The 24,785-nt window shown below is 36.1% G+C and overlaps 1 pseudogene; it reads right to left on the reverse strand.

The window, feature by feature from the left end:
- Positions 1 to 676: 676 nt before the first annotated feature.
- LOC122755177 lies at positions 677 to 1,475 on the reverse strand (annotated as a pseudogene).
- Positions 1,476 to 24,785: the final 23,310 nt, after the last annotated feature.

Raw genomic sequence — 24,785 nt, forward strand, 5'->3', positions numbered from 1 at the left:
ATTTTTAAATAGGTCTTTCTTGATCTATTTCATTTTGGCATTGACTACATTTCCTACTGAATCCCTCACCTTTCATGATCTAAGACAGGAATCCTTTATAACAAAGAATATTTTTAAAAGAGGAAGAAGAGGAAAAAATAAGCAAAATCAAGCAACACATTGAAAAGGTCTGATATTATATGCAATGCCATGTAGACCCCACTACCACCACCACCTCCACAAAGAAGCTGGGAATGATCTTTTTTATTCATTTTTATTTTGTTTTGTTGTTTTTTGTTTTGTTTTGCAGGGCAATGAGGGTTAAGTGACTTGCCCAGGGTCACATAGCTTGTAAGTGTTAAGTGTCTGAGGCCACATTTTGATTTTTTCATAACTGTTTTCCCCACATGCACATGGTCGTATACATTATTTTCTTGGCTCTGCTTACTTCTCTCTAGATGATTTCATAGGTCTCTCCACATTTCTCTGTATCTCATTTCTCATACCAAAGTACTATCCCATTATAGTCATGTGTAGTTCATGCTCTGAGATCGCCCATACTCACACTAAGAAATTGAGTCTCCAGAGAAAGCCTGCTTCCTCTACTAAGATGTCTAAAGTAAACTCTACAAGGTTGGATGAGAAAGTTCTTTCTTTATTTTTTTCTTCAACTTTATTATTTTGATTATACAAAAAGTTATTTTGTTTCTCTTCCTCTTTTGAAGAGTTTAGGATTTTGGTGATGATTCTTGAACTTCATTGGAGCATTGCTTTGTCTTCTTTGTCTATATTGGCCTGTCTACCTCCATCTTCTCTCCTCTGCTCACAATGCCATTCTCTCTTGAAGGCTTTGCATTGTCTTCAGTGTCTGTCAGGTAGGTCCCTGTGACATAATCATTCTGACCTGGGTTCTTTTCAGTGAACAGCTAGGGTGCTTATAAGTCAGTAAGTAATACTGTCATCACTCTGATCTTTTTCATCATTGGACTCAGGCTGCCATTTTTTTAGGCTTCTGGTCACCATCTGGTCTTCCTCCTTCCTCTTTTGCAACAAGCAGATCAGAACATACTCTATTCCCTGCTTCTGATAGTCTTCATATTTGTGCAGAGCCTTTGGTAGTGCCAGCCCTGGACATGACATGGGACATGCTCTGGAAGTCTATTGATATGCCAAAGGGTAAGTTTGAAGAATGTTGGGTGTCCATTTTTAGTGCTCAGCATTATGGGTAGTTCAAACTCTTCATAATCAAAGATCTGTGTAATGTGCATCAGCCACTGATACCTCTTACCACTGGTACAGGCCTGGAAGTCTGGCAGTCCACTGGGTAATTTGTGGCCTATCGATCTGCACCTTGCCATGGCCCTTCCAGGACACAACTGCAGACTGGGATGGCCCAGGAGAAATCCCTGCAATCTGGTAGTACCAGGGGGTTGGCACATGGCTCCAGGGGCAGAGGAGGCAGAGGTCAGCCCAGCAGCCTCCAGGACACACCACATGGAAACCTACAGATGTTATTTTAAAAATTCTGTTGCTCATGAGCCCCTACTATAGTAATTCTTACCAGCATGGTCAGTTCATATTAAATGGCCAGACTTCACTGACTTTTAGAAAAGGGTTATTTACTAAATTGTCATCATAAGAACAACTGGTGCAAAACATCTCCCAAAAGTCTGTGACATGCTCTCCTATTAGTTCATATAGTCCAGGGAAAAGTGAGGTCAAGCTTAAGACATATGGCAAACGGATTGTTGGAATTCTCAGAATGTTCCCCTCAGATATAGAATAGTTTTTCTTGTGGGCCCATTGTGGAATCTTGAATCTGCATCCAGTCTGTCTTTGGTTCCTGAGGCAAACAGTACTATCAGCTCTTCCTAGGATGTTATTTGAATGTTAATTGAAGGATAAGAAGTCCACAATCCTCCAGAGCCTCCTCTGTCCAAGGGGGAATGGGAGATTGAGAACAAGGCTAAGACTGAGGGCTCTGCTCCCTTCCAAATCAATGCCTTCTAGGGGGGTAAGCAATAATGTTCTTTCCTCTCTATTTGCTTGACTTTGTTATGTTCTGAGGTAGCTTCCTTGTTTTATATGGGCATTACAGAGCATTACCAAAGTCCCTCTTAATAATAATAGACTTCTTGTTCAAATTCATTGCAGTCCATCCAATGGCTTTTAAGAATCTTTTAGGGGGCAGCTAGGTGGTGCAGTGGATACAGCACTGGCCCTGGATTCAGGAATACCTGAGTTCAAATCCGGCCTCAGACACTTGACACTTACTAGCTTTGAGACCCTGGGCAAGTCACTTAACCCCCATTGCCCCACCAAAAAAAAAAAAAGAATCTTTTAACACTTATGCTAAAGCATTTGACTAAATGATTTATTGAGGTGTGTTTTCACCTGATAAATATATCAGGGTTAAATCATTCAGGTGACTTCAACTTAATCCTTATACATGTACAATTTGTTCAACTTTGCCCTAATCAACCCAACTAATGAGCATATACTTTGTTGCTAGGGATTTTCTGTGACAAAAAAATGCTGCTAAAATATATTTATGGAAGACTTACTTTTTTGTCAATGACCTCCTAGATGTATATGACTAACAATGGAATATCTGGGTCAAAGTATATGGACATTTTAGTTATTTTACATAAATCCAAAATAGTATATAGAATAGTTGTAAACATTCACAGCTCTACCATCAATACTTTAGTGTTCCTGTCTTTCTATAATCCATCCAAAACTGACTATTCACATTTTTTGTCATCTTTGCCAATTTGTTGGGTTGGCTGAGGTGAAAGCTCAGGGTTGTCTTGATCTGCATGTCTCTTATTAAGTAATTTGGAGCATTCTTTCATATGGTTGATAATAATTTGCAGTTCTAAGAACTGTTTTTCACAAACACTGAACATTTATCCAATGATGAATGGCTTTTGGTCTTAGATATTTCTGTTACTAATCTTTATATAATGGATAGCCAGTCCTTATCAGATATATTTGATACAAAGGATTTTTTAACCAAAACATTTCACTTCTCTTGATGCACTTACCTTTTTGTAAAAAACCTTTTCAATTCCATGTAATCAAAATTCTCTATTTTATCTTTTATTTGTTGTTCAGTCATTTTTCAGTCATGCCTGACTGTGTGACCTTATTTGGGGTTTTCTTGGCAAAGATACTGGAATGGTTTGTCATTTCCTTCTCCAGATCATTTTACAGATGAGGAAACTGACACAAACAGGGTTAAGTGATTTGACCAGAATCATGCAACTAATAAGCGTCTGAGCCCAGATTTGAACTCAGAAAGTATATCTATTTGATTAGGAATTCATCCCATACCCATATCTTTGGAAAGGTCTATGATTTGTTTTGTTTCTTATTTTTATGGTATGTTATTTAACATTCAAGTTACATACACCAAAGGTGTCAAGCCTGAGGGCCACAACTAAACCAGATTAAAATGTAATTGGCAAATATTTAACAAAATAAATAAAAACACAATAAAATGTAGATAATGCTAAGATGTATTTTTCCCCTCAGTCACTATGACCTGCAGGGATCTTTATGTATAGTGTAGTGGCTCCTGTTCTTATTTGAGTTGGACATCACTGACATATACCATTTTGAATTTATTATAGAATATGGTATAAAATGTTGATCTAAGCCTAATTTCTGCCAATCTGCTATCTAGTAGTCTCAGGAGTTCTTATCAAATAGGGAATTCTTTTCTATGTAATTAATGAGTCCAGGTTTTTTTAAACAGCGAGTTTCGTTATTGCTGGTTCTTCTTTGTATTGTCTGTTCCATTGATTTACATTAACTAGTAACTAATAGTTTCAATGATTGCTGCTTTATAATAGTTGGAGGTCTGAAAGTGCCATTCATCATTCATTCCTACCATTTAAAAATTATTTCCCTGGATATGCCTGATTTTTTGCTTTTCTAAATGAATATTGTTACTATTTTATCTAGCACCATATAGTAGCACTTCAGTAGTTTAATTGATATAGTAATAAATCTTGAAATTAGCATTAGTAGTATTATCATTAACAGCATGCCCATGAGATCTGAATATTCTGTCAGGTACTTGTGTTATTCTTGATTTCCTTAAAGAGCATTTTGTAATTGAATCTATATGGGTACTGAGCATTCTTTGTTTGATTGAATGACAAATTTTTGTGCATTTTGTAGTCATGTTGAATAGGATTTTCCTGTCTACTACAAACTATTGGCTTTTGTTATTATCATATAGCAATAGTGCTGATTTTTCTGAATTTATTTTGAAGTTTGTAACTTTGGTGAAGCCATTAATTTTCTCAAGTACTTTCTTTGGTAATTTCCTAGGATTGTCTAAATTACCCATCTTCTTATGAGCAAACAGACATAGTTTTACCTCTTCTTTTCTTGTCTTCACATACATCTTTAATTTCTTTCATCTTAATGCTTTTTTTGTATTACAAACTTTTAATTATTTTGGAAAACAACTTTCCATGTTTAAGTGAGAAGACAGAACATTTTTTATCATAGGTTAAAGATTGCCAGGATGCTCCATACTTCAATTTATTCCACTACCTTTGTAAAGAGTATTTTTTTCAGGCAAAGCAACTCATGAAGACTGTATAGGAAGGTGTAGAAAACATCTGAGGTCTCTTGGAAAAAAATGCTGACACTTCCAGGTGCTGAAGTAAAATATCAATATTTTTATATTGTTATGAAGAGATGACTGTTAGTAATATCATTCTTCCTTCAATCCTCCTAAATCCTCCACATTAGAATGCATAAGGAAAAAAATTATTTTCTTACAGGAGGCAATAAACACATTGCAATTATTCAAATGTTGATGTTTTATTGATGGCAGGGAAGGCTCAGTCTTATAGTCTTGCAACTACAAGAGTCTTATACTATCAACTACCAAATTTCTCTGCAGCTTATAAAAGGGTTCATTGTTTTTTTTTTATGAGATATTTTATTTTTTCCATTACATGTAAAGATAGTTCTCAACTTTTGTTTATACATGCTTTACAATTTCAGATTTTTCTCCCTCCCTCCCCTCCCTCCCCCCTCCCCTAGACAGCAGGTAATCTGATATAGGTTATATCTATATATCTCTATACATATACATATAGATATATATACACACACATATATATACACATAATAACATTAATCCTATTTCTGCATTAATCCTGTTACAAGAGAAAGAATCAGAGCAGTGATACAAAACCTCAAAATAGAAAAAAAAAACAACAGCACCCAAAACAAAAGAAATAATATGGTTCAATCAGCATCTATACTCCACAGTTCTTTCTTTCTTTTTTTTTCTTGGATTTGGAGATCCTCTTCTATCATGAGTTCCCTGGAACTCTTCTGTACCATTGCATTGGTGAGAAGAATATAGTCCATCACAGTAGGTCAACACTCAATGTTGATGATACTGTGTACAATGTTCTTCTGGTTCTGCTCATCTCACTCATCATCAGCTCACGTAAGACCCTCCAGGTTTCTCTGAACTCTTCCTGCTCATCATTTCTTACAGCACAATAGTATTCCATTGTATTCATATACCACAACTTGTCCAGCCATTCCCCAATTGATGGGCACCCCCTCAACTTCCAATTCCTTGCTACCACGTAAAGAGCAGCTATAAATATTTTTGTACATGTGGGTCCCTTTCCCCCTTCCATGTTTCTTTGGTCAAAAGACCTAAATGTGGGATTGCTGGGTCAAAGGGTATGCACAGCTTTATCGCCCTTTGGGCATAATTCCAAATTGCTCTCCAGAATGGTTGGATCAGCTCACAGCTCCACCAACAATGCATTAGTGTTCCAATTTTCCCACAGATTCTCCAACATTTATTATCTTCCTTTTTGTCATTTTAGCCAATCTGATAGGTGTCAGGTGGTACCTCAGAGTTGTTTTAATTTGCATCTCTCTAATCATTAGAGATTTAGAGCATTTTTTCATATGGGAATAGATAGCTTTGGTTTCTTCATCAGAAAACTGCCTTTTCATATCCTTTGACCATTTCTCAATTGGGGAATGACTTAAAAGGGTTCATTGTTAAAGAACTATTGAGTTCAAATATAGTAACATTCTTTCAGCTATTAGCTAAATGTCCAGATGTTTATTCATCTCTCAGCCAAGATGTCTAGTGAAAGCAGAGCTCAATTCTCCAACTTTTAAAATACTAGAAAATTTCTGTCACTCAGATTCTCCAAATGCCCTGCTCCTGACCCTCCTTTACCAATACTCCCTTTTAGGACTTTCTACATCTCATAATCAAGATCATCACAGTGACCAAAAAATTTTAGGACACTGTGCTTTTTGTGATATTTTAATACATTAATTAAGATGTTACTTTCCTCAGTGTGCAGGTTGGAGATAAGTCTGGTTGCATTTTTGGTTAAGAGTAATAGAACAATATAAATAAATTTTCCACCTCCGGAGTTGCCCTAAAGGTTGGCAGGGGAGAAACTTCCAACTGCTAGACCCCAAAAGTCCATTCTCTCAGCAGGTTGCTGCTTGGATCCCAGTATGAGGCTGAGGTCAAGTACCTGAAGTTCCCCACACCCACCCCAGGAGGTGACCTCCCTTAAAGCTATTTCTACCATTACCAGATTGTATCAAATAGCAGGGAGGAGAGTAGACATTTTTACTTTATTCTTGCAATAATTGGGAAAGTTTTAGTGTATACCCAAAGGTGAAAAGAACAGTTCATTACTAACTCAGTCATTATCAAATAAGTCACCAAACGACAATTATTACATTTATACTGCTTTGACTGATTTGGAGAAAGCTGTTGATTCCATTCTGTACTTGTGGCTTCATCATGTGTTGCAAATATTCATATTCAACAATATGTAGATCCAAATATAGTGAAAATGCTAGCACATTTGATATCTACCTGGGAAACTGACATCTAGTTAAAATATGCCATTGGTATAATGTCAAGAATAGTTTGTATAGGGGGTAGCTAGGTGGCGCAATGGATAGAGCACTGGCCCTGGAGTCAGGAGTACCTGAGTTCAAATCCAGCCTCAGACACTTAACACGTACTAGCTGTGTGACCCTGGGCAAGTCACTTAACCCCAATTGCCTCACTTTAAAAAAAAAAAAAAGAATAGTTTGTAAAAAACATGGTCTTTTATTCAGGGAGACAAACTAAGTCTGCCATGGTTCTGCTTCACCATAAACCTATTATCATCTCTTCTGAATATATGAGTATGACTAAGTCAATGAAGGAATCCTATCAAACATCGTATTAATTAATTTGATGTACATTTTTACTTCAAGTTAAACGAATCCACTGAAATACACAGTAAAAAATTTTATGAACTCCTCATTAAGATCGTGAGCTCCCTGAGGGCAGGAACTGTCTTTGGCTTTCTTCTGTACCCCCAGCATTTAGCACAATGCCTGACACATAATAGGCACTTGATAATTATTAATTGGCTGTCATGAGCTTTCTGCACTGATAACAAACTATTATTTGGACTAGATAAGTATACAATCATTCCTGCATGCAAGGAAATAGACCCTGAAGGCTTTGTGCTTAAATCTGGAAGTCAAATGGAACCAAAGAATGAAGGCAAAACTTAATGCCTTGTCCTTGTTCAGGAAAGACACATCTAGTATGAAGTTATCAAAAAGAAAACTATGGCTATATAAGTCAAGAGAATTACCAGCATCCTGGAGTTAATGTCCAAGGGGAAGGACATATTTAGAACAATTAACAACTTCACAATACAAATCAATGTATAATGTTGGAACAGGAAAATGGACAACAAATAATTTATTAAGTATCCAAATAAAAAACTGTGCAATTATAATGAAACAAAGGACATAACACCCCAAAGCAACTATAGAAGGAATAACATTTTCTCACCAAAAAAAGGAGGAGAAGATCTGACAGACATTCTCTGACTTCATGATAAATGGATTAAACACTTAGAGAAATACTTTTGGAATAGCCACCACTCCAAAGAGCAAGAGTGTAGGATAGTTAATTGCCACTGGATTTAGAAAATGTAGTCAATACTGATTTGCCTCCAAAGCCTAAGAACCAAAAGGCACTCCAAGAATGACATACACATGACCATATTCAACAATATGTCAACAGCATCAAACAAATAGTTGTCATGCATATCTATTCACAGAAATTAAGATGTTTATGATAGTGATAAAAGACCAGGTCATTGCTACCATATAATATAGAAAGGTCATGCTTAAAAAGCTTGTACTTATTGACACATGCAGATTTTACAAGGATGCAGGTTGCAAAACTTTGGCACTAATTGAATACCTAGAAAAAACACAATCAAGTTGCTAGAATTATGTACATCAGAAACTAGCTCTCTTTTCTATACTAACAGATAAAGAATGCCTATGCTACAAAAATAAACCTCAAAATATTCTCCAGAATTTGATAAATAAACCATATGTGAATTAAAACATCATCACAGACATGGTCAAGGACACTTTGTAAGACAAATCCTACTTCTTGCAGCTAACTTAGACATACATCCCACTTAACCTTTATCCTCACTATGGAACTTCCAAGACCTAAGTATTCTAGATTCAATCCCTAGTGGACCCATAGCCTTGTGATTTTCTGGACAAGGAACTAACCCAATGGTAAGAAATGTCTCTATAGTCCTAGGCAAGACTCAGGAAGGGACATAAATGACCACATATTTAGAACTATAGGGCTCTTAAGGAGCATCCAATTTAACCCCTTAATTTAATGGATGAGGAGACAGCCTTACAGAGGGTAAGTGGTCTGCCTAGGGTTATACAGTTATAGTTTAATGACTGAGAGAGAATTGTGGTCCTCTTTCCACTGTATTATGCTGATAAACTCTAAAGGCAGAACCTCTAACTGATAAAACCAAACCCCTGTTGGTTGGAAGAAAAAAAAGACAAACTATACAGCCAAAATCATATTCTGGAGATTACTAAAACTCCCAATCTGTGAACAGAATGAACTCTCCCATAAAACAGAAGTGAATAGTGGAGTGGATTAAAAAAAAAAAAGAATCCTACAATATGTTGTTTACAAGAAACACATTTGAAACAGAGAGAAACACACAGAGTAAAGGTAAAAGGGTGGAGCAGAATATATTATGTTTCAGCTGAAGTAAAAAAAAAAAAAGCAGGAGTAGCAATCCTTATCTCAGACAAAGCAAATCAAAAATAGACCTAATTAGGCACAAAAACATCATAGTCAAATGTAGAAAGGCAGAAATAGTAAATGCATCCTTCTCAGATCATGATGCAATAAAAATTACATGTAAGAAAGAGCCAGGGAAAAGTAGAATGAAAATCAATTGGAAACTAAATAATTTCATTCTAAAGAATGAATGGGCCAAACAAGAAATCATAGAAACAATCAATAACTTTATCCAAGAGAATGACAATAATGAGACAACATACCAAAATCTATGGGATACAGCCAAAGCAGTGCTTAGGGGAAAATTTATAGCTCTAAATGCTTACATGAATAAAAAAGAGAAAGAGGAGATTAATGAATTGGGCATGCAACTTAAAAAGCTAGAAAAAGAACAAATTAGAAATCCCCAATTAGACACTAAATTAGAGATCCTAAAAATTAAAGGAGAAATTAATAAGATTGAAAGCAAAAAAACTATAGAATTAATCAATAAAACTAAGAGCTGGTTTTATGAAAAAACCAATAAAATAGATAAAATATTGGTTAATTTGATTAAAAAAAAGAAAGAATAAAACCAAATTACCAGTATCAAAAATGAAAAGGGTGATGTTACCACCAATGAAGTGGAAATTAAGTCAATAATTAGGAATTATTTTGCCCAACTGTATGCCAGTAAATTTGACAATCTAAATGAAATGGATGAATATTTACAAAAATACAAATTGCCCAGGTTAACAGAAGAAGAAATAAAATCCTTAAATAAACCCATATTAGAAAAAGAAATTGAAGAAGCCATTAATGAACTCCCTAAGAAAAAATCCCCAGGGCCAGATGGGTTTACGGGTGAATTTTACCAAACATTTAAAGAACAATTAATTCCAATATTATACAAATTATTTGGAAAAATAGGTGAAGAAGGAGTTCTACCAAATTCGTTTTATGACACAAATATGGTGGTGATACCAAAACCAGGCAAAGCAAAAACAGAGAAAGAAAATTATAGACCAATTTCCCTAATGAATATTGATGCTAAAATCTTAAATAAGATATTAGCAAGGAGATTACAGCAAGTGATCACCAGGATAATACATTATGACCAGGTGGGATTTATACCAGGAATGCAGGGCTGGTTCAACATTAGAAAAACTATTAACATAATCAACCACATCAATAAGAAAACCAACCAAAATCATATGATTATCTCAATAGATGCAGAGAAAGCTTTTGACAAAGTACAACACCCATTCCTAATAAAAACACTAGAGAGTTTAGGAATAGGTGGAGCTTTCCTTAGAATAATAAACAGTATCTACCTAAAGCCATCAGCAAGTATTATATGCAATGGAGATAAATTAGAGGCCTTCCCAATAAGATCAGGGGTGAAACAGGGATGTCCATTATCACCCCTATTATTTAATATTGTCCTAGAAATGTTAGCTTTAGCAATCAGAGAAGAGAAAGGAATTAAAGGAATTAGAATAGGCAAGGAGGAAACAAAACTATCACTCTTTGCAGATGATATGATGGTATACTTAAAGAATCCTAGAGAATCAACTCAAAAATTACTTGAAACAATTAACAACTTTAGCAAAGTAGCAGGATATAAAATAAATCCACATAAATCATCAGCATTTCTATACATGACCAACAAAGTCCAGCAGCAAGAGATAGAAAGAGAAATTCCATTTAAAGTAACGGTAGATAATATAAAATACTTGGGAGTCTACTTGCCAAGACAAACCCAGGAACTCTATGAACACAACTACCAAACACTCTTCACACAAATCAAATCAGATCTAAATAATTGGAAAGATATCAATTGCTCATGGATAGCTAATATAGTAAAAATGACAGTACTGCCTAAATTAATTTACTTATTTGGTGCCATACCAATCAGACTACCTAAAAATTATTTTATACAGCTAGAAATAATAATAACAAAATTCATCTGGAAAAACAAAAAATCAAGAATATCCAGGGAAATAATGAAAAAAAATTCACAGGAAGGTGGGTTAGTGGTACCAAACCTGGAGCTTTACTATAAAGCGGCAGTCATCAAAACTATCTGGTACTGGCTAAAAAATAGAGTGGTAGATCAATGGAATAGGCTAGGCTCAGGAAATGCAGTAGTAAATGACACTAGTAATTTAGTGTTTGATAAACCCAAAGACTCCAGCTTCTGGGATAGAAACTCAGTATTTGACAAAAACTGCTGGGAAAACTGGAAGATAGTATGGCAGAAATTAGGCATAGACCAACATCTTACACCTTATACTAAAATAAGGTCAAAATGGATACATGATTTAGACATAAGAGGTGATACCATAGGTAAATTAGGAGAGAAAGGAATAGTGTACCTATCAGATCTTTGGAAAGGAAAACAGTTTTTGACCAAACAAGAGATAGAGTATATTATAAAATGCAAAATGGATGATTTTGATTATATTAAATTTAAAAATTTTTGTACAAACAGAAGCAATGCATCCAAAATTAGAAAGGAGGCAGAAAGCTGGGAAACAATTGTTGAGGCCAGTACTTCTGATAAAGGCCTGATCTCTAAAATATATAGGGAATTAAATCAAATTTATAAGAATCCAAGTCATTCCCCAATTGAGAAATGGTCAAAGGATATGAACACGCAGTTTTCTGATGAAGAAACCAAAGCTATCTATTCCCATATGAAAAAAATGCTCTAAATCTCTAATGATTAGAGAGATGCAAATTAAAACAACTCTGAGGTACCACCTGACACCTATCAGATTGGCTAAAATGACAAAAAAGGAAGATAATAAATGTTGGAGAAGCTGTGGGAAAATTGGAATACTAATGCATTGTTGGTGGAGCTGTGAGCTGATCCAACCATTCTGGAGAGCAATTTGGAATTATGCCCAAAGGGCGATAAAGCTGTGCATACCCTTTGACCCAGCAATTCCACTTTTAGGTCTTTTTTCCAAAGAAATCATGGAAGGGGGAAAGGGACCCACATGTACAAAAATATTTATAGCTGCTCTTTACGTGGTAGCAAGGAATTGGAAGTTGAGGGGTTGCCCATCAATTGGGGAATGGCTGGACAAGTTGTGGTATATGAATACAATGGAATACTATTGTGCTGTAAGAAATGATGAGCTGGAGGAGTTCAGAGAAACCTGGAGGGTCTTACGTGAGCTGATGATGAGTGAGATGAGCAGAACCAGAAGAACATTGTACACAGTATCATCAACATTGAGTGTTGACCTACTGTGATGGACTATATTCTTCTCACCAATGCAATGGTACAGAAGAGTTCCAGGGAACTCATTATAGAAGAGGATCTCCAAATCCAAGAAAAAAAAAAAAGAACTGTGGAGTATAGATGCTGATTGAACCATACTATTTCTTTTGTTTTGGGTGCTGTTGGTTTTTTTTTTCCTATTTTGAGGTTTTGCATCACTGCTCTGATATTTTCTCTTGTAACAGGATTAATGCAGAAATAGGATTAATGTTATTATGTGTATATATATGTGTGTGTATATATATATATGTATATGTATATAGATATATAGATATAACCTATATCAGATTACCTGCTGTCTAGGGGAGGGGGGGAGGGAGGGGAGGGAGGGAGAAAAATCTGAAATTGTAAAGCTTGTATAAACAAAAGTTGAGAACTATCTTTACATGTAACGGAAAAAATAAAATATCTTATATGTAATTTTAAAAAATAGACCTAATTAAAAGGAAGGAAACTACATCTTGCTAAAAGGTACCATAGACAATGAAGTAATATCAATTCTAAGCATATATGCACCAAGTGGTATAGCATCCAGATTCTTAGAGGAGAAATTAAATGAGTTCCAACAGTAAAACTATATTAGTGGGGGACCTCAACTTCCCCCTCTCAGAACTAAATCAATCTAACCACAAAATAAATAAGAAAGAAGTTAAGGAAGTGAGTAGAATTTTTAAAAAATTAAATATGATAGACCAAATTACCAGTATCAAAAATACACAGCCTTCCTCACCACCACCTTTCAGTTTTCAAACCTTTATCAAGTCAATACTGACATTACTACCAGAATGGATGTATCAAACTACTTCCCAATGACTATGTCATAGACTGTTCTATAGTACTGCATTCATGTGACTTTCTGAACCAAAATATCCCTGCCCAGTCACCACTTTAATCATTGGTCCATTCCCCTATGTTAGATAAAGTATACATAAAGAAATGGCATTTTCCCAAAAATTTAAAGTCTAAATTTAGAGATATAATATTAGAATTCCTTTGACTAATTTGATTCAATCAAAATATATTCCTTTCTGGTTAAAAAACTGGATACAGTATTTTATTGCTTACTTTGGGAATTGGGGTAATTTGATTGATTTACTCAATGGACCCTTAAACTAATCATGTGGCATTCATCCTGCTAGACATAGTTGGTTTTTTACATATGTGTGTATACACATATGGTGGAGGGTATATACATACACATGTGGTGTGAAATGGAGAGTGGCCATGATACATCACTGCTAAATGGAACACTCAAGGCAGTGGTACAGACATATAATACAAAATGGACTTCATGAGATGTTTGTGCCCTAGAGTATACTGGACACACATAGACTATCTTTCATAGTTTTACCATTAGAAGTTAATGTAGAGGGGCAGCTAGGTGGCGCAGTGGATAGAGCACCGGCCCTGGAGTCAGGAGTACCTGAGTTCAAATCCAGCCTCAGACACTTGACACTTACTAGCTGTGTGACCCTGGGGAAGTCACTTAACCCCCATTGCCCTGTTTAAAAAAAAAAAAAAAGAAGTTAATGTAGAGAGAGGCGAATACACTAAATTTATATAAAATTACCGTTCATTTTTCTTCTACTTCTTTCCTCTGCTTTTTCCCTTTTTCTATGCCTTTCTTCTCTTCAGTCTTCCCCTTATTTCCCCTTCCCTTTCCTTTTATTAATTCTCAAGAAAGTTAGGGTTGATACATTAGAAAGTATTTTGGTTCACTCAGTGCAGAGAAGACAGTCCAGTTTGTTGCATGATCCCTAACTACTTGGCCATTTTGATGCCATCTGGCTTCTAGTTCTGCCATTAACTTGCCACATCACATTGGGAAACTCATACTCTCTGTTTTGGCTTCAATTCTCACATTTATAAAATTAGGGGGCTGGAATAGATGGTTTCTAGACCCCTGTTAAGTTCTAAGAAATTGTGATTATATGAAATCATTGATTTCCATTGGACCTAACTAGTCAAGTATCTAAGGGACAGCTAAATAGTTTTATCTTTGAGAAGCCTTAATCTGGTAGCCAGTGAAGAGGGTGCCTGGTAGGACTCATCCTTCCATTTGAGTCCTAAATACTCCATGATCTTTGCCCTTGCAAGATCTTGGACCTAAGCTACTTGATAACTACAGTTGACATGACTGAGAGGACCAGAGACCACAGATAGACTACAACTATAGCAATTGCATTTTTACTTCATCAAATATTCCAGAGGAGTACTATGAAAGAAAGGTGTTGGAACAGACAATAACTACCTCTTTTAGAAGAAATTATTCACAGTAGCCTATTTAATGCTTTGAGTTTCTCAAAGTTCAAGTATTATGGTGCTATAGTATCCTGCCTCCTTACATTGCATCGTCCAAATGTAACTATATTTTGGTCACAGGGAAGTTCTGTCTTGCTTCCCTGTTTTTCAGATGTATAGTATTTAAACCAAGGGTTCCAAACTTTTTTGCATACATAATGGACCTCTTTGGAAGTCTGATTAGTTGCTTATCAGAATAATGTTTCTTTTAAATTCATAATTGAAGGAAATATTAAATTTAAGCTAGAAGTTAGTGAAAATAAACATGTAATTTTTTCCCATCCTCAGGGAGTCAAATCTTACCTTGGGGTAAGCCATAGCTGATTTAGATTATAAAATGGTAATGTCCAGATACATCTATTTCCAGATACATTCCTTTTCTCAGTAGTATTCCCAAACACACACAATGGGAATGCCAGCCTCTTGTGCTGTATGCTCTCAACACTCCCCCATTCCAACACTTAAATGTGTGTAGTTGTTCATATCCCTATTCCTTTCTTCTCTGGCACTAGTCTTTAATATTACTTGGTAGGCAAGTTAAGTGACAGTTAGACCAAAAAAACAAAAAACAAAACAAAACAAAACAAGAAAAAGTTATGACAAATAAAAGCAAACTCACATACAAAGTCTACTTCAGAAGGAAATTCTCTCCAAGTGGCCAATTTCTCTGTGGCAAGCTGGTTGGATAGGTTCTGTGTCCATGTTGTCTAAATGTTAAATTCATTGCCCCATCTTATGTCATGTCTCTACTACTGGGTTACATAAAATTACCATTCATTGTGCTCTTTGCTCTTTCCTCACACACTACAAATCCCTAAAATTTAATTCTAATTTGATGAGCATCTATTTATATTTTTCTTTACTGAAGATCTTTCAAAATCAGAATAAATCTCTTAGAAATTGAAAGTCACAGAAAGCATATGTGATTGGATGGTGCATAGTTACACCTGGTGCTAAATTAATAGACTTTAAGCTTTAACACAGTTTCCATCGAATCCTCTTGGTGTCCATCACTGTACCCATGTGTACATATAAATTCAAGTTCTTTATTGTGGACCTAATCAAACAAAATGGCACAAACTCAGGACCCAAGAGGATCCAGGTCATCTCTCGAAATGAGATTAAATTGAATGGGGGAAGATTATAAATAAAAGGAAACTGAAACGTGGAGAACATAGGGAAGAGCAGAAGGGGGTGGGGCAGAGTGTACAATCATATGAGAATGTCCTAGCAGAGAAAGTCCAGAAAGTCACTAGTGGAGCCAGTAGAAGAACAAAGACACGGTAATTGAATAGTAATAGAAAATCTGACCCAAAGCTCTAGTTCTTATTCCCTTAGCTCACCAACTTTGGTTCCAAATTTAATAGAAAAATTTAAAGGGTTATAGGATTTGGGGAAAAGGGAGCTAATATTTTAAACACTTATACTGAAGAAGGTGAGCTTTTTTGAGTCTCTTCCCACTTTCAGGCCGTGTATACATAGAAAATCACTAAATTAAGAGGTAGAGGACCTAACCTAAAATCCCAACTCATATAGTTACAAGCCAAGTGACCTTAGGTAAGTCATTTGGCCTCATTTTCATCATCTACAAGATAGGAATAATAATGTTTATACTACCTATCTCACAAAATGCTGTGACAAAAGCAATTTATATTGTTAAAAAAAAACTTTAATTCTTCGAAATATTATTATTCAAAATAAGAGCTACTTAGGTCTCCAGTCACCTCTTCTTATTTGTTTTTCTTTGTTTTTCTTAAAGGTATTGACAGTAAAAAAAAAATCTTATTGATCTGAAATAAAAGTAATTATAAACTCATAATAAGAATAGCTAGCATTATAGTTTTTAAGACTTACAAAGTACTTTATATATTTTATCTAATTTAATCCTTACAATTATCCTATGAAGTAGGTGCTATGATTATTCTTTTTACAGATGAGGAAATTGAACCTGAGAACTTAAATAACTAGTATAGAGTCACACAGCTAATAACTGTCTGAGACAGGATGTCTAATTTCTTTCTAATTCTAAATCCAACATTCTCCATTCTACTACCTAACTGCCAAATCGTAATTTACAAAATCAAATTCATGGCACTGTCATGGGGAAAACACCAATCCCAAATTTATTCTTGTTTTTAGTTGTTCCATAATTTCAGTTGTGTCTGATACTTTATGACCCAATTTGGGGTTTTCTTGACAAAGGAAACTGAGTCAAAAAGGATTAAGTAACTAGTGCAGGATCATATGGTTAATAAGTATCTGAGGCCAAATTTGAACTCGAGAAAATGAGTCTTCCTGAATTCATAACCAGAACTCTATCCACCACAATACTTTCTGCACCTAGTTTTTAGCCCTTTCCCCAGACTGGCTGATTCCATTCAGAATCTCTATTTTAAGGGAAATTCCCAAGCCAACCATGTCTTTGTTCTTCTAAAGGGTCCATTTGTGACTTTCTGGACTTTCTCTACAGGAACAAAGAAGCATCCTCACCTGATTGTTCACTCTGTTGCCCCCCCTTCTGTTCCTTCCTCTGTGTTCCCTGCTTTTCAGTTTCCTTTTATCTGTTATCTTCCCCCATTAAATTTAAGCTCATTGAAGGCAGAGATTATCTTTATTTCTGCTTATAATTGTATTCCAAGTGCTTAGCAAAGTGCCTGAAACATTTAATCATTTAATAAATACTCACTGAGTAATCATTTAATAACGCTTATTAGCTTGACCTGATTTGACTTTAGTGGACAAAGCTACCCTGGTGCTCCTTTCGACTTTTATTTTAAGGTAATAAGAAAATAATATTAACCCTCTAACCCTTTAATGCCTTGAGCCAAAGAAAACTATAGGAATGTCTCAATACCCTTTAAGGAAATACTATCCTAGCATTCATGGAGGGGAGGGAGAGTAGCACATTGCTCCCACCACACATGCCTCCTCTATATTGTATTTTAGAGATGAAGTAACTGAGACCTAAGTGTTTTGCCCAGGATCACACTGTAAGTGGTAGAGGGTGGACCTAAGGCCCAAATCTTCCAATCACAGGAAAGGATACAAAATTATAGCAGCTAGCCTTCCCAGCATTATAGTGTTAAATAAACCATTGTATCAACAATGTGGATATTCCTGTTAATGATGGAAGTTGCGATCCATGTAATGCTTGTCCCTATTTGCTAGGAAATTTGGCACAAAGGCCCTTCTCAATGTGCTAGGGACCTTTCTCTCTTTCTCTGGATATTGTGTGGATATGGAACCATAGAATACATTGGCTATCCATTAGTTATCTTTTGTTCCTGCCATATGCCTAGTTGTCGTTGCTGAGTTGTTTCAGTTATGTCTGACTCTTCATGACCCCATTTGGGGTTTTCTTGACAAAGACCTTGGAGTGGTTTTCCATTTCCTTCTCTAGCTCATTTGACAGATGAGGAAACTGAGGCAAACAGGGTTAAGTGACTTGCTCAGGGTCACACAACTAGTAAATGTCTAAGACTAGATTTGAACTCAGGTGTTCCTGACTCCAGGCTTGGTGTTCTATCCACTACACCACCTAACTACCCTATGTACCTGGTACAGTTGAATTTTCGGATGGGTCCCAGCTTAATAGTTCTTTGAACTTTGAATGGAACTTGGTTGATTTTTATGAAACAGCACAAATCTTAGTCATTTGGGGAAAAAAATGGACTTTAGTATGATCCAATCTACCTTTGTAATTCAAAACATAACCTTGCAAGACCATATGCAGATGTTGAATCTTGTCTCTTGATTTATCACCCTGGCTCCTGCCTGTAAATGTCCAGTCCCTATTGCTGACTTGGCTTTTTTGTCTCAATAATATTTTTTCTCAAAATTACCCAGCCATCTTATAGGTCATTTTCTCTTCTTCATATTGTACCAGCAATCTATTTGCAAGCTTTGGGACTTCATAGAGTTTGAGTTAGAAGATACTGTCTCAGGGACAGCTAGGTAGTGCACTGGATAAAGCACTGGCCTAGGATTCAGGAGGACCTGAGTTCAAATTCAGCTTCAGACACTTGACACTTAAGTAGCTGTGTGACCCTGGGAAAGTCACTTAACCCTCAGTGCCCTGAAAAAAAGAAAATACTGTCTCAAAAATGGGACTGAGCCCAAACCCAGCACTGCCACTTTTAATCAAGGGATCTCTCAAGTGACAATATCCGTAGAAGCCATGTTGGAATTCTTCAGAGTGTAGATCTAGGGAATATAGGACATAAGTAATTACAATGAGTGACTGTACAACCCAGAAAGTTTTTTTGGATGTAATAATCAAAAGACCCAATCTAAGTCAGGTCATAATTTGGCGGTACTGAAGTCATTTAGCATGTGGGAGGCTGATGATTCAAATGACCTTGGTTGTAGTGGTCAGCCAATGGGAAAAAACACATTGTAAAATAGAGCCCCCCAAAATGTTTTGCATGGAACAAAAGAACATGAGATTTGGGGGGCCTGAAGGAAGAACAACTTCAACAGTAGCACAGCCTGTGAAGTTTGATATGAGATTGGATAAAAGAAATCAGCAATTTGGAACTTACCACAGAAATAGCTGGTAAAAAGTACACAGTGTTTTTATGTCAGACAGTGGTCTAAAATTCAGGACCTTTAGCACACTCCCCACTTAAGTGATTGAGTAATCTTTCTTCCTAATTCTCAAATAGCATAGGATTTAGTTTAAATGGGGACCCAAGTGGTTTTCATCCCAGGAAGTCATAGAATTTTATTGATGAACCCAATGTTATGACACATTTAAATTGTATGCACTTAAGAGGAAAATGCCTTCTTCAATGTGAATTTGTGTTTATATTAAAAATAGCAAAAATGAACATGTCTTTGACTGGAACCACAATTTCTAAAATATAGAACACACAGCAATAAAAGCAACCAGGTCAGCAGAGTCCTCTCACTATGAGATTGACCCTAACTTTAAAAACCTATTATTTTCCAAATAAGTTATGTCAGATATAACAAAGCAATTTTGCAATTTATATGGGAAAAGAGGAAATAAAATCCAGTTCAGGTGTTCGGTCATGTCTGACACTTTGTGACCCCATTTGGTGTTTTCTTATCAAAGACACTGGAGGAGTTTGCTATTTCCTTCTCTAGCTCATTTTACAGATGCAGAAACTGAGGCAAACAGAATTAAGTGACTTGTCCAGGGTCACACAGCTAGTAAGTGTCTGAAGCTGGATTGAGCTCAGGTCACCCTGCCTCCAGATCCTGTATTCTATCTACTGCATTACCTAGTTGCTCAAGCAAAGTCTGGGAACCATTGGCTATCTTTGAATACCTTCAGCCTGGTTTTTCATAGTGTTAAAGAATATATTATGAGGGTCTATTTCTTTTATAAATCAGTAATTTTCTTTTGATATTTCATTAAAAATGTCATCTTGTTAATGAGGGACAAGGTAGAATTAAATTAATAAAATCAGTTAATCTTTCTATATCTCATCTGTATTAGACAAGATGATTTCTGAAGTTCCTTTCATCAATAATCTGTGAAAACATTCAAATGTCTTTGGTAAACACTAGAAATGCAGAGAGGAAAAGGAGACAGCCCTTCTCTCAGGGAGCTTGCCTTCTATTTGGGGTCCCAGATGAGGAACACCTAAGGAGTCTTTCTTCCTAGCAAAGTAGTTTAGAAACCTTGAAAGGTTGAGGCCACTGAGTTTAGTGGTAGCAAGGGCATGAATAAAGGTGGCAGGGCCTGCTTTAAGAAGAAAGATTATAAGTCTAAATTATTCCTCAAAGGAGGAAAGGGTAATGGAAAAATAATCTTTCTTTCCTTCCTACTTCAATATATTTAGAGTATTTCTCAGCGATCAAAGAATAGTAATAATGACTTATTAGTCCACTAGCCTTGGATAATTTCTCTTGGTTTCCTCACACGTTCCATGCACACATTTTTATGGTAAGAAATAATTGGGTCAAAAATACCTTAGAAATAGGCAACTACTATACAAAGTTGAATGGGTATTATTAATTCTACCTTGAGAATCATTATGGAAATGTTGATAAAAATATGCATTAAACCTTGGAATATCAGCAAAAGGGAAAAAACAGTGATCTGGAAATGGCACTGGATTTGCGCAAGTCACTTCATCTTTCTTCACATTAGTTTCCTCATCAGTAAAACGAAGGGGATTGGGTTAATAATATTAATAATGTTGATGAAAACTAGCATTTAATTGGTGCTTTAAGGTTCACACAGTGCTTTACAAACATCATCTCATTTGATATTCACAACAATCCTTGGAGATAGGTATCACTATTATACCCATTTACAGATTAGGAAACTGAAGCAGACAGAGTTTAAGTGACTTACCCAGAGTCACACAGCTAGGAAGTATCTTAGGCCAATTTTTTTGTTTTGTTTTGTTTTTGTGAGGCACTTGGGGTTAAGTGACTTGCCCAGTAAGAGTTAAGTGTCTGAGGCTGGATTTGAACTCAGGTTCTCCTGAATCCAGGGCCGGTGCTCTATCCATTGCACCATCTAACTGCCCCAAATTCAGGCTCTAGAAGGCACCAATGTAGGGCTCCTCTCAGAAGAGATTCTCTCTCTTTTTTTTTTTTTTGCAGGGCAATGAGAGCTAAGTGACTTGCCTAGGATCACACAGGTAGTGTCAGGTGCCTGAGGTCAGATCTTAACTCAGGTCCTCCTGAATCCAGGATCAGTGCCACCTAGCTGCCCCTTTAGGCTAGTTTTGAATTCATATCTTTCTGATTCCAAGTCTAGTTCTCTGTCCACTGTGCCACCCAGATGAATTATGAAGTCCTCTCAAACTCTAAGTCTATGATCCCGGAATCACAGTAAGCTTTGCTACTTTTTAAAAATTTGTGACGTTGGGCAAGTCCTTTCATTTCTGAACCTCCGTTTCTTTTTTGTTTGTTTGTTTCAGTTTTTTTGTTTGTTTGTTTTTTTGTTTTTTTAGTGAGGCAATTGGGGTTAAGTGACTTGCCCAGGGTCACACAGCTAGTGAGTATTGTGTCGGAGGCCAGATTTGAACTCAGGTACTCCTGACTCTAGGGCCAGTGCTCTATCCACTGCACCATCTAGCTGCCCCTTGAACCTCCATTTCTTCATCTGTCAGGTAGATGGAGGGATGGTGAGGAGGGGGATTAAATTTCTATCGTCCCTTCCCCCTATAAATGCTACACTTCTAATTATGGATTCTAACTTCAGTTCTTCCCCCTTGCCATAAAAGGGTAACATATTTATTGCTTTGAGATAACAAATGACATTTTCAAATCCTGTTTTTTTTTTTGTCTTGACTGAATTTAACCAATGTTCGCTTATCTGAGATAATAATGCCACAGAACCAAGGATTGAACACCAAAGATCTTAAGATGAGAGACAAAGAAACAGGATTCTAGCTAGCAAGCTTGGGAGAGTCCATGACTCTCACAGTATCAGAATACATATGTGGGTGGGTATTTGTGGGAGGATCTCTTCAGATGTGAAGAATTAGCAGTCAAATGTACTTGTAGTTTATTATTTCCAGTAATCTTGGCAGTCACAAGAATCTAAATTATTATACTCAGAAGAGTATATATTGAGGACTAAGAACCAGTTGTTTTTTTTAATACTATCACTGCAGATGTGACTAATACCATTTAAACAGAATGAATTTTTTTATTGGTTCCAAACACAATAGAAAAAAAGTAGAGATGAAAGCAAATATAACTATTCATTTCCAAACATTTCCAGTACATGAGCATATAGGCTAGCTAGTCCCAGGACAGATTTTCCCACATTTGTGTAAAATGTCTATGCTAAGTCATGTAGACAATCTCTGAATTTCACCTGTCAAGCATTGCTAAACATCCAGATGCACATTAAAACCATGACTTGATATTCTGCCCATGATAGGGCCCGCTTCTAAAACAAATAAAAGACTTTTAATTTCTGAGTCACTGGGTTGTTTTGAGAATAATTTCTAATTGATTGACCTCATGGGAATGCAGATTAGATGGTTGCCTGTATAGTGTTATCTGAGGGCCATGGACTCCAATATTTCCTCACTCTTTCATAGAAAGCCAAACAATTCAGTTCAATCTTACACACATTTATCAAGCAACTGTTCTGTATTAGGCTCTGAGAAAACAAAGATAAAACCAAACCTCAACTTCAAAACAACCCCTGCCCTCAAGGAGTTTACTTTCAGTCAGCGAAAGCAATAAAGCTTAAGGTATTATTCCTCTCCGGACATAGATATAGATGATAGATAGATAGATAGATGATAGATAGATAGATAGATAGATAGATAGATAGATAGATAGATAGATAGATAGATAGATAGATAGATGATAGATAGATAGATAGATAGATAGATAGATAGATAGATAGATAGATAGATAGATAGATAGATAGATGTAGATATATAAACACATATATATGCATATATATGTATTAAAAGGGAACTTGAAGATAAATGTCCTTTAACACTTTTTAATTTTAAATTTCCCTTTTAAATATGAGTTTAGGCATCAAACTTTTCAACATACAAAGAATATGAGAGAAAGGAATTATATAAGCAACTGTGAAATAAATTGTATCTATGCCTTTTGGGGATCAATCAAAAAAGTATTAAGCACCTTCTATAAACTAGGTACATTATTACGTACTGAAGTTACAAAGAAAAAAGGAAAAATGAAACCATTCCTACCTTCAGGAGTCTGAGGTTAGAACAGGGGAGACATATATAAGTATATAATACAGAATGGGTGTGTGTGGGTGTGTGTGCGTGCTTAGTTTGTGGAGGAAACATCTGGAAAGGCTTCATGTAAGCGGTGGTGCTTAATTTGCATTTCGATTAAAACTTGGGTTTCTAGGGGCAGCTAGGTGGTGCAGTGGATAAAGCATCATCCAGCCTCAGACACTTGACACTTACTAGCTGTGTGGCCCTGAGCAAGTCACTTAGCCCTCATTGCCCCACAAAAAAAAAAAAAAAAAAAAGATGTAATTGGTAACTCTGGAGAAAACAGGTTCAATTGAATAATGAGATGGAAGCCAGATTGCTTAGAGGTACAGAAGAGAGTGAGAGGAGAGGAAGAATCTCAGTAAATGTAGACAGCTTCCTGGAGACAGCAGGGATGGTGAGATCTATTGAGGGTTTATGAGGATGGAAAACTTGGTAGTATTTGTAGGTAGCAGAGAATCAGTCAGGAGATAGGAAAAGTGTAAATATGAGAAAGGAAAAGGAGAGGGAGAGAGAGAGAGAGAGAGAGATTTTTATTTTTTTAATGTGAGGGACCAGATAAACTTACCCTATGACATCATTTTATTTTTCCTACCTCCCAATGCTTTTTGATGTGCCTTTCCTCTCTAAAACAGAATTTTAATCATTATAAGTTGTTTCTTACCCTTTAGTACTTCCAAGGTCTAGGGGTTAGGTTTTCTTTTTTTTTTTTTTTCACCTTGTCAATCTGAACATCCAGCTCCTTCTCTGAGCGACATTATGATGAAAAGGGGAGAACTTTAAATTTGGAGTTAGAGGGTCTCATTTCAAATTCTGTCTTTGCCACTTGTTATGTGACCTTAGGCAAGTCAGTTTTTTATGTTTTGGAGCTGCCTGGGACAGCTTAGAGATTGGTTTGTTCAACAGGAAAAAGGATAACAGATCTAGTGCTAGAAGGAACTGATAAGGCCATCGGTTCCAAACCCATAATTTCATAGATGAGGAAACTTGGAATCAAGACATGCAGTAATTTTTCATGTAGTTAGTAAGTGGCAAATCCAGAATTTGAACCCAGACTCTTCTCTATATGTCTAGAGTTACTTACATTATCCTATACACCCTTCTGGCTCTCTTTTTGCTCACCTCTAAAATGAAGGGGTAGCACTAGGTAACTTCTGAGGATACAATCAGTTTCTAATCTATGATGTTTTGATTTTTCTGTAAGGTTCTATGATATGAACTTTAACCCTTGTGTGCTATTGGATGAAGATGCTAGAACCTGTTTCTCCATATTGGGTCTACTGAAACTTTTCTCCTATCAGCTTCTCCATTTCACCCTCTCTACTATCTACCAACATCAAAATGCTGTTTCTCAGATTTAATACCT

The sequence above is a fragment of the Dromiciops gliroides genome, chromosome 4, assembly GCF_019393635.1.
Source record: "Dromiciops gliroides isolate mDroGli1 chromosome 4, mDroGli1.pri, whole genome shotgun sequence".
Classification (NCBI taxonomy): domain Eukaryota; kingdom Metazoa; phylum Chordata; class Mammalia; order Microbiotheria; family Microbiotheriidae; genus Dromiciops; species Dromiciops gliroides.